The following is an 8,997-nucleotide window of genomic DNA, read 5'->3' as shown; positions in this document are numbered from 1 at the left end:
CCTTATATTTATACAGTAGTTGAGTTAAATGTACATACCTTATATTTATACAGTAGTTGAGTTAAATGTACATACCGTATATTTATACAGTAGTTGAGTTAAATGTACATACCGTATATTTATACAGTAGTTGAGTTAAATGTACATACCTTATATTTATACAGTAGTTGAGTTAAATGTACATACCGTATATTTATACAGTAGTTGAGTTAAATGTACATACCGTATATTTATACAGTAGTTGAGTTAAATGTACATACCGTATAGTTGAGTTAAATGTACATACCGTATAGTTGAGTTAAATGTACATACCTTATATTTATACAGTAGTTGAGTTAAATGTACATACCTTATATTTATACAGTAGTTGAGTTAAATGTACATACCGTATATTTATACAGTAGTTGAGTTAAATGTACATACCGTATAGTTGAGTTAAATGTACATACCTATTTTTCAAGATGGCGGCAAGCTAGACGGACGTGTGTCTCTCAACTCCGCAGCTTGTTACAAATTATTTAACAAAAAAAACAGACTAATGGAAAAGTGAGCAGTTTTATTTAAGCAACCTGATGATGAATAACAAAAGAATGCCCAAACGAGGTGGCAAAAACCAAGCCAAGTTGAGCTTTGGTTCTGCTGGGTCCAAGGAAAGCGGGGAAGCTAATGCTAGCAACATGGCTGGGGCTGAGAGCTCGGGAGCTGAGGGGGAAGACACGGGCCGTCGCTCAGAGAGTGCAAGTTGCTCTATTCTCGAGGCTATCAAGGAGATGAAATCCGAATTCTCACAAAAGTTAGATTCAGTCATGTCGGCGATTGAAGGTATGAAGAAAGAGGTCGGAGATTGCAAAGAACGAGTCAAGGGTGCGGAGACTCGCATCTCTGGCACTGAGGACATTGTTGCTAGCTTACAGGCTAAGGTCCAGGACCTGGAAAAGAAGTACAAGCAAATGGAGCTAAAGGTTCTTAACGTCGAAGCTAACCATTGAAGTGGCCCACAGGATTGGGCCGAGAAGAGAAGACAACGCTCCTCCGAGGACTCTCATCATGAAATTCCTGGACAATAGAGACAAGGTGAAGGTGATGAGGGCTGCTCGAACCAAGGGCCAAATCAAGCACGGGGATACATCTATAAAACTTTATCCCGATTTAACCGATGAGGTGCGCAAGCAGCAAAAAGTTTTTGACTCTGTCCGACAAAAACTTCGAGAGATCCCTGGGCTACGTCAAGGAATAATGTTTCCAGCTAGGTTATTGGTGACATATAAAAACAAAACTCAGTCCTTTGACAAACCAGCGGACGTGGATGACTTTATTCGACGAATAAAAGACGTGTCTGGAGCAGTCAGCAGTGGAGCCGCGGAGAAGTGAGGATGTGAGGTAGGCTGGCTAGCTAGCTAGCCCGAGGCAGCTAAACCAACACGGGGCACAGAACTTTTTATATATCCCTTTAATGTATTTTTTTCTATACAGTAAACCGTGATATAATTTTGATATGTTCAGATCATAGTTGTGCTCGGCACGCGATATTATTTTATACTGAGTTGTACTCTGAATGACGTTAAATGTTTTGGTTTTAGTGTCTCGATTTGTTTTGAATGATATGCTAGCTTGTTGTTATCTTGGAGCTACTGTTAGCTGAAGGCTAATATGTTGGGGGCCGTGGGGGTTCTTTTTTTCTCCCCGTCTTTGTTTATGGTTCAGGCTGATGTTGTTTTTTGGTTGGGGAAGCTTTATATTATTATTATCCTATAACTAGATCGTGTGGTTTGTACTTATTATAGTAATTGGGGATAAATGATGACACTATAGTACCGTGTCTCGGCACGGGACTCAATTTCCCATGATGCATCTGGGTCCCGGTTTTGTATTTCAGTTCCGGATCATTGTACAGACCTAAGGGTCATCTTAATTTTGAGGGAGCACCACTGCTGGTACCCTCCGGTACTACACCCGGATTTATAGTATAGCATTTTGTGTAGTGTCCCCTGCCACAGGGCTTTCATGGCACAACTTTGAAGGGATAGATTGCAGAATAGTGTACTCTTTTGGTACACATTTATATTTCGTTTTACATTAAATACACAATCTAAATTTAAAAGAAGGCAATGGGTGGGGGGGGGGGGGGGGATTTAATAAAACCAGGAAAACTATGTTTTTGGATAGTTCACTACTAAGGGTTGTGTGTGCACATGTATGTATATGCATGCATGTGCGTGTATGTGCATGTGTATATACAGTATTATTATACAAAAAATAATTTATTAAAAAATAAAGTATAATTATATTATATATTTAAAAAAAAAAAAAGAGAGATGGGGGAAGGGAAAAGATTAAACATCGGTTGTAAAAAAAAATATTTTATTTTTTGTATTTATTTTTTATTTTCTGCTCAAGGTCTAATACTATGGTTTAAATTCTGTTTTCACTTATATTGGGGGAGGGAGAGTTTATCACGAGGCGAATGGTGATGCTGGGTCATTCCTCACATTGTGTGGAGTGGTCTTTAACCTTTTTGAAGTGGGAAGCAGGGGGGGGGGGGCAAGCCTACTCGATGGGCTCAGGGGTTTTGGGGTTTTTGTTTTTCAGGCTCACTGTCGCAGCCTTTGTTTTCATGTTATGTGTTTATTTGTTTGTTGAAGGCACTGCTCTAAATTCAGGTTCAGAAAAGTCATTTGAGATATGTGATTATGGCTAGAGAATTGGAGGTTAAATTCACTTCATGGAATTGTAGGGGTTTACAAAAAATCAAAAAGGTTAAGCAGGTGATGGGAAGGTTAAAAGATATCCACTCGAGTATTGTCTTTCTCCAGGAAACGCATTTGATACTGAATGAGGATATTAGGATTAGGAAAATATGGCGAGGGGAGGTGTTTTCAGCACCTTTCACTTCCCAGGCTAGGGGGGTCATGACTCTTATACACAAATCTATCCCATTTAATGTTACTAAGGTAATTGCCGATAAAATGGGGCGATATTTGATAATTCAAGGTAATCTTTTTGCAGAGTGTCTTATTTTGGTAAATATCTACGCACCGAACAATGATGACCCAAAGTTTTTCAGTAACTTATTTATATTATTGACATCTCTTGGGGGTCATTATCTGATAGCGGGGGACTGGAATGTGACCCCTAATCCTACTGAAGATAGATCTACTCATTCAGACAAAACTCACTCTAAAAGTAGGGAAGTTATTCACCAGTTTTCCAAAGACTTAAATCTTAGAGACATATGGAGAGATAGAAACCCTGGTGTATCTGCATACTCATGCTATTCTAGTACATACAAAACGTACAGTAGAATTGATTTATTTCTGGTTTCTGCAAGTCTTGTAAATAGAGTTAAGGACTGTGTGTATGATAGTATCCTAATTTCAGATCATGCTCCTAATAGTTTGATTTATGTAGACCCAGGTCGGATGCGGGACCCCCCTAAGTGGAGGTTTGAGCAGAGATGGCTCCAGGACCCTGAGCTGATAACTTTTTTGGAAGAACAAATAGACACCTATTTTGCTACAAATACGGATGAAACATCGGCAACTATAAGGTGGGAAGCATTTAAGGCTTTTATTAGGGGACAGATTATAAATTTTACGAGCTCCAAAACAAAGAAAAACAAACAAAAAGTTATATTACTGGAATCAAAAATTAAAGCTATGGAAGGTTCTTACTTTAAGAAGCCTTGTCCTAAATTACATCAGGAAATATTATTATTACGTGCACAATATAATGAAATATCCGCTTCCAAAGCAGCAGCTAATTTGTTAAAGCTCAAACAAACTATCTTTGACCAGGGTGAGAAGTCTGGCAGGGTTCTAGCCTGGCGCATTAAACAAATGCAAACTGAAAGAGCAATCAACATGTTAAAAAATGATGTTGGGGAGACGATAGAAGACCCTATCCAAATTTGCGAGGCATTTAGAGATTATTATGGTAAATTATATAGCTCCGAGACAAATCAAGAAGATGTAGTTGAGAGCTCCTTTTTGGATGGAATTAATATTCCTAAAATTCGAGAGGAAGACAGTAAAAAGCTGGGGGCAGATGTGAGTATTGGTGAGATTTTGGAGGCAATGAGTAATATGAAGTCTGGAAAAGCTGCAGGGCCTGATGGTCTGCCGATAGACATTTATAAAAGATTTGCGGGCAGATTGGCGAGACCCCTCTTGGACATGTATACTGAATCTTTTGAAGAGGGAGTATTGCCTCCCACTTTGAGAGGAGCCCTCATTATACTTTTGCCAAAACCTGGTAAATCAAATGATAGATGCGAAAATATGCGTCCAATCAGCCTCTTAAATTCTGATCTTAAGATACTTTGCAAAATACTTGCAAAGAGACTAGAACTTATTCTACCTGAAATTATAGATGAGGACCAGAATGGGTTCATGGTGGCCCGCCAGGGTTTTCACAATGTAAGGAGAGTATTGGATTTATTGCATGTCCAGGAGGGGGCGCCAGATACAGCCTTTTTATCTCTCGATGGGGAAAAAGCTTTCGACCGCGTAGAGTGGCCGTTTCTATTCGAGCTTCTTGGTCGATTTGGCTTGGGGGAGAACTTTTGTAAATGGGTAAGACTGTTGTATAACGATCCATATGCAGAAATACTAACCAACAATAATATATCTAGACCGATTAGGATCCATAGAGGCTGTAGACAGGGATGCCCTTTATCACCACTCTTATTTTTGATCGCAATTGAACCATTTGCAATTGCTGTAAGGGAACATACACTAATTACAGGTATTAATATAGAAAATCTAGAGCACCGCATATCTTTATATGCTGATGATGTAATATTATTCCTGAAAAATTTGGAGATATCTGTCCCAGCTATTCTGGATCTAATAACTTCGTATGGTCGCATATCTGGCTACAAAGTAAACAACTCTAAGTCATCCATTATGCTTCTGAACTCGGAAGAAAGATCAAACCCTCCCGGTCATGTTCGTCACTTCAGACCAGTAAATGCCTTTACTTATTTGGGAATCCAAATCGTGCCAAGGTTGGAAGAGGTTGTGAATGCCAATTATGACCCAATTTTAGCCACAATCGAAAATTCAATTAATAGATGGTCAAGTCTTTCAATATCTTTGATCGGCAGAATTAATATACTCAAAATGAATGTACTTCCCAAGCTATTGTATTTATTTCAGAACGTACCCTTGTCACCTCCACCAAACTTCTTTTCTAGAACCAGGAAATTGTTTACCAACTTTATTTGGAACAATAGACGTCCTAGACTTAGATTGTCCTTACTTTATCTACCCTATGATAGGGGAGGATTACAGTGTCTTAACTTGCTGTGGTATTTTTGGGCAGCTCAATTGAGAACACTAATGTTCTACTTTACAACGGATGCGGCGCCGGCATGGAAAGATGTGGAATCAAGCTCCTTGAAGTTACCACTCCCCCTTTATATTTACTCAGATACTTATAAAAACCTAAAAAGAATTACAAGCAATCCTATAGTTAAAACAATGATTGAAGTCTGGCATGAGGTTAATATATTTTTGGGAGAACATCCACGTCTCTCTCGCTTCAGCCCAATATGGGGTAATAATCAATTTGTGCCAGGTAGAGCTGATGGGGGGTTTAAATTGTGGGCTGATAGGGGAATAGGTCAATTAAGGGATGTATTTGAGAGGGGTCGGGGGAGTATGCTCTCGTTTGAGGAACTGGTCATTAAATATGATATCCCTCGCAAACACTTCTTTAAATATCTGCAACTGAGGGACTTTATTAGAACTAATCTGGGGCAATCCATGCTGGCCCCATCCATGTCTGTGCTGGAGAAAGCTTTGGTTAATGACCCATTCGGAAGGGGGTTAATATCAGATTTCTACGCCCTATTGGTTGACTTTTCTCCGGAATCCTCGGAAGATAGGCTTAATGCCTGGAGAACAGATATTCAGGAGGATTTAACAGTGGAACAATGGAGTACGGCTTGTGCACAAGCTCAATCCCAGACTGGGAATACTCGTCTAAAACTTCTACAATACAATTGGCTTATGAGAGTGTACATTACACCAGTGAAACTTAATAAGTATAATTGTAATATTCCAGATGTATGCACCAGATGCGGTGAAGATAGAGGCACATTGTTCCACTGCCTATGGTCCTGTCCAAAATTGATTGAGTTTTGGGGGAAGGTCGGGCAGGAAATACAGAAGATTTTGTCAATAAATATTGTACCAGAACCAAAGTTCTTCCTGCTCGGTCTATATCCGGAGGGACACAAGATAAAGCGTAATGAACAAATGTTTATAGATATATGTCTTTTACAAGCTAAGAGAGTGATAGCATTGACCTGGAAGAGGCCGGACAAACCAAGTATTACACAGTGGTTCAGAGAATTGTCTTTATGTCTACCTTTGGAAAAGATTGCATACATTCTTAAGGACAAACAAGAAATGTTTCAGGAGGTGTGGGGCCGTTTTATGAGATACATAAAGAACAATAATTTGTCACATCTAATGGATGGAGCTGAAGAGGAGTAGTGCTGTTGTTGTTGTTGTTTTTTGTTTTGTTTTGTTGTTTTTGGTTATTGTTGTTTTGCTTTCTTTATATCAGTAATTGTCTTGTACTGTTCATTGTTGTTTTTTGTATATGTGTATTGTCATTTGTGTGTAAAAAGGAAAATAAATATATTGTTGAAAAAAAAATGTACATACCTTATATTTATACAGTAGTTGAGTTAAATGTACATACCTTATATTTATACAGTAGTTGAGTTAAATGTACATACCGTATAGTTGAGTTAAATGTACATACCGTATATTTATACAGTAGTTGAGTTAAATGTACATACCGTATAGTTGAGTTAAATGTACATACCGTATAGTTGAGTTAAATGTACATACCGTATATTTATACAGTAGTTGAGTTAAATGTACATACCGTATATTTATACAGTAGTTGAGTTAAATGTACATACCGTATATTTTTACAGTAGTTGAGTTAAATGTACATACCATATATTTTTACAGTAGTTGAGTTAAATGTACTTGGTTGCTCTCCACCACTGGTCCTGTTGTAGTACTGTGCTGAGCCAAGTCCAACAGGAAAGGCTTCAGTGTTTTCAGTCACAAAGCACTAAAGCATAATTAATCATGCTGTGCAATAATTTCAATTAGTTCCATCTTAAACACACCTCCGGTTTGATTTGGCTTCCAGTGATGCGGCCGCAGCCCCGCATCACTGGAATTGGCATCCCAGACCTGGGGAAAATAAATAAATAAATCTGTTCACTAAAGAGCTTGAGAGACGGGGAGACCAACTGAACAAACACTCAGGGGTTTCCAAACCGTGGTGCGTGGCGTGCACCCCCTGTGGTGCGTGAGCGTCTCCTAGGGGGTGCGTGACATGAAAAGGTGGTGCTATGGTTTTATTTTAACCCATTTTGGGCGGGAACCCCTTTTGGTGTTAGCATTATGTTATGCTTTAGCTATTGAAAAATAGCAGATCTACAAGCTCATAGTGCGCCACCGAGTGGCGCGCTATGAGCTGTTGAAAAATCGAAGAACGACTGACATAGAAACATAGCTTTTTCAGAAAACTGTCAGGATGTAGAAGACATTTTTAGAATCTGATCTCAGGTCAGAATGGGTTAAGTGAACATATTATATGGCAAGTATATGCAGAATATACAGTATGCCATATTCAGGTTCATATATGTGCATATATGTGGATATATGCACATACAGTATGTGGATATAGCTAATATATGTCTCTACAGTATATACTGTAGCTTATGTGACATATTCAGGTGGACGATTTAGAATAATACCGGTATGTCATGTGTTGCACATATATATATACCAGTATATATGTTCAAATATTGTGGGGGGTGCGTCAGCCAGGTCTGGACGTAACAAATAGTTTGGGAACCGCTGCGAGTCCAGTCTATAGCAATGAGTATAGCCTACTTTAGAATGTAGAGGTATTTAACACTTATTTTAACAAAGAAATATCACTTATAAGGAGTCCAAAGAAGAGATTTATTTTCTTTGCGTGTGTGAAGCATGAATAACAGTGAGGGATGGCATGTATAGATCCTCCCTCCATGGGAGCAAGGTGAGGCAGAGGTTAGTGGGCCTATGAGCATTGACTTAGCAGCAGGGTGCAAAGGAACCAAGGACACTTTACTCATGTTCTGTACTTAAAAATCTTATTATTATTTTGTTTTGCCCCGATTCATTCTCACGTGTAAATTAAATTTTGAGTCATATATTTTTATGTGGTGCAACCACTTCCTTAAGTAGCTTTGTGTGTACCTGCCTGGGTGGCTGGCTGGGTGGCTGGCTGGCTGGCTACCTGTGTCTGAGCACGGAAATAGCATTTGGTTGGTTTTCAAAACCAAATGTCACTGTTGTGCAGCCTAACACACACATACATTTTAACTGTATATATGATGATTTCAGGTGGTACAGTACAGTACAGTAGAGGGACCCCCGGGGACCCCCACACGGTAACTCTGTCATTTCTCGACCGTTTCGGACGCAGGGCGGCTCGCCGGAACCGGTCCGGCACCCTGGGTGCATTTCTGCGGGTCTGGAAGTCCCGGGGACCCCCACACGGAGTTGCACCACTTACTTCACACGGGTGAAGCACATTGAGTCTTCACTTGTCGTATGAAATTTATTAAATATGAGACTTGACTTAAGTACAATTTTGAGGTACATCCAATTTCAATATATTTTTTAAATTCTACTCCACTGCATCTCAGTTATTTGAAAACTGTAGTTACTTAATACTGTATTATAGCTATATGAAGATAGCCGATCTACAGAGCTTCTATTTTCAAAGGAAGATTTTTAATACATTTTAAAACATTTAAAAAAAAATCCGTACTTGTACTGTTGCTACTGTTAAGTACATTTTGATGCCAATACCCTTTTTGCTACCTTTACTCAAGTGAAACTTTAATGCCGGACCTACATACTGTATGTCTATACAGTGCCTTGCGGTATTGATACTTTTACTTATTGATAAAAA

General features: G+C 39.0%; 1 protein-coding gene across 1 annotated transcript in view; it reads left to right on the top strand.

The window, feature by feature from the left end:
• eipr1 (EARP complex and GARP complex interacting protein 1) overlaps positions 1-8,997 on the top strand; it is an 87,934-nt gene that overhangs the window by 44,809 nt on the left and 34,128 nt on the right. The gene's annotated exons all lie outside the window — the stretch shown is intronic.

This window comes from Electrona antarctica, assembly GCF_951216825.1.
Source record: "Electrona antarctica genome assembly, chromosome: 18".
NCBI lineage: Eukaryota > Metazoa > Chordata > Actinopteri > Myctophiformes > Myctophidae > Electrona > Electrona antarctica.
This window is presented reverse-complemented; position numbering and strand designations above follow the sequence as displayed.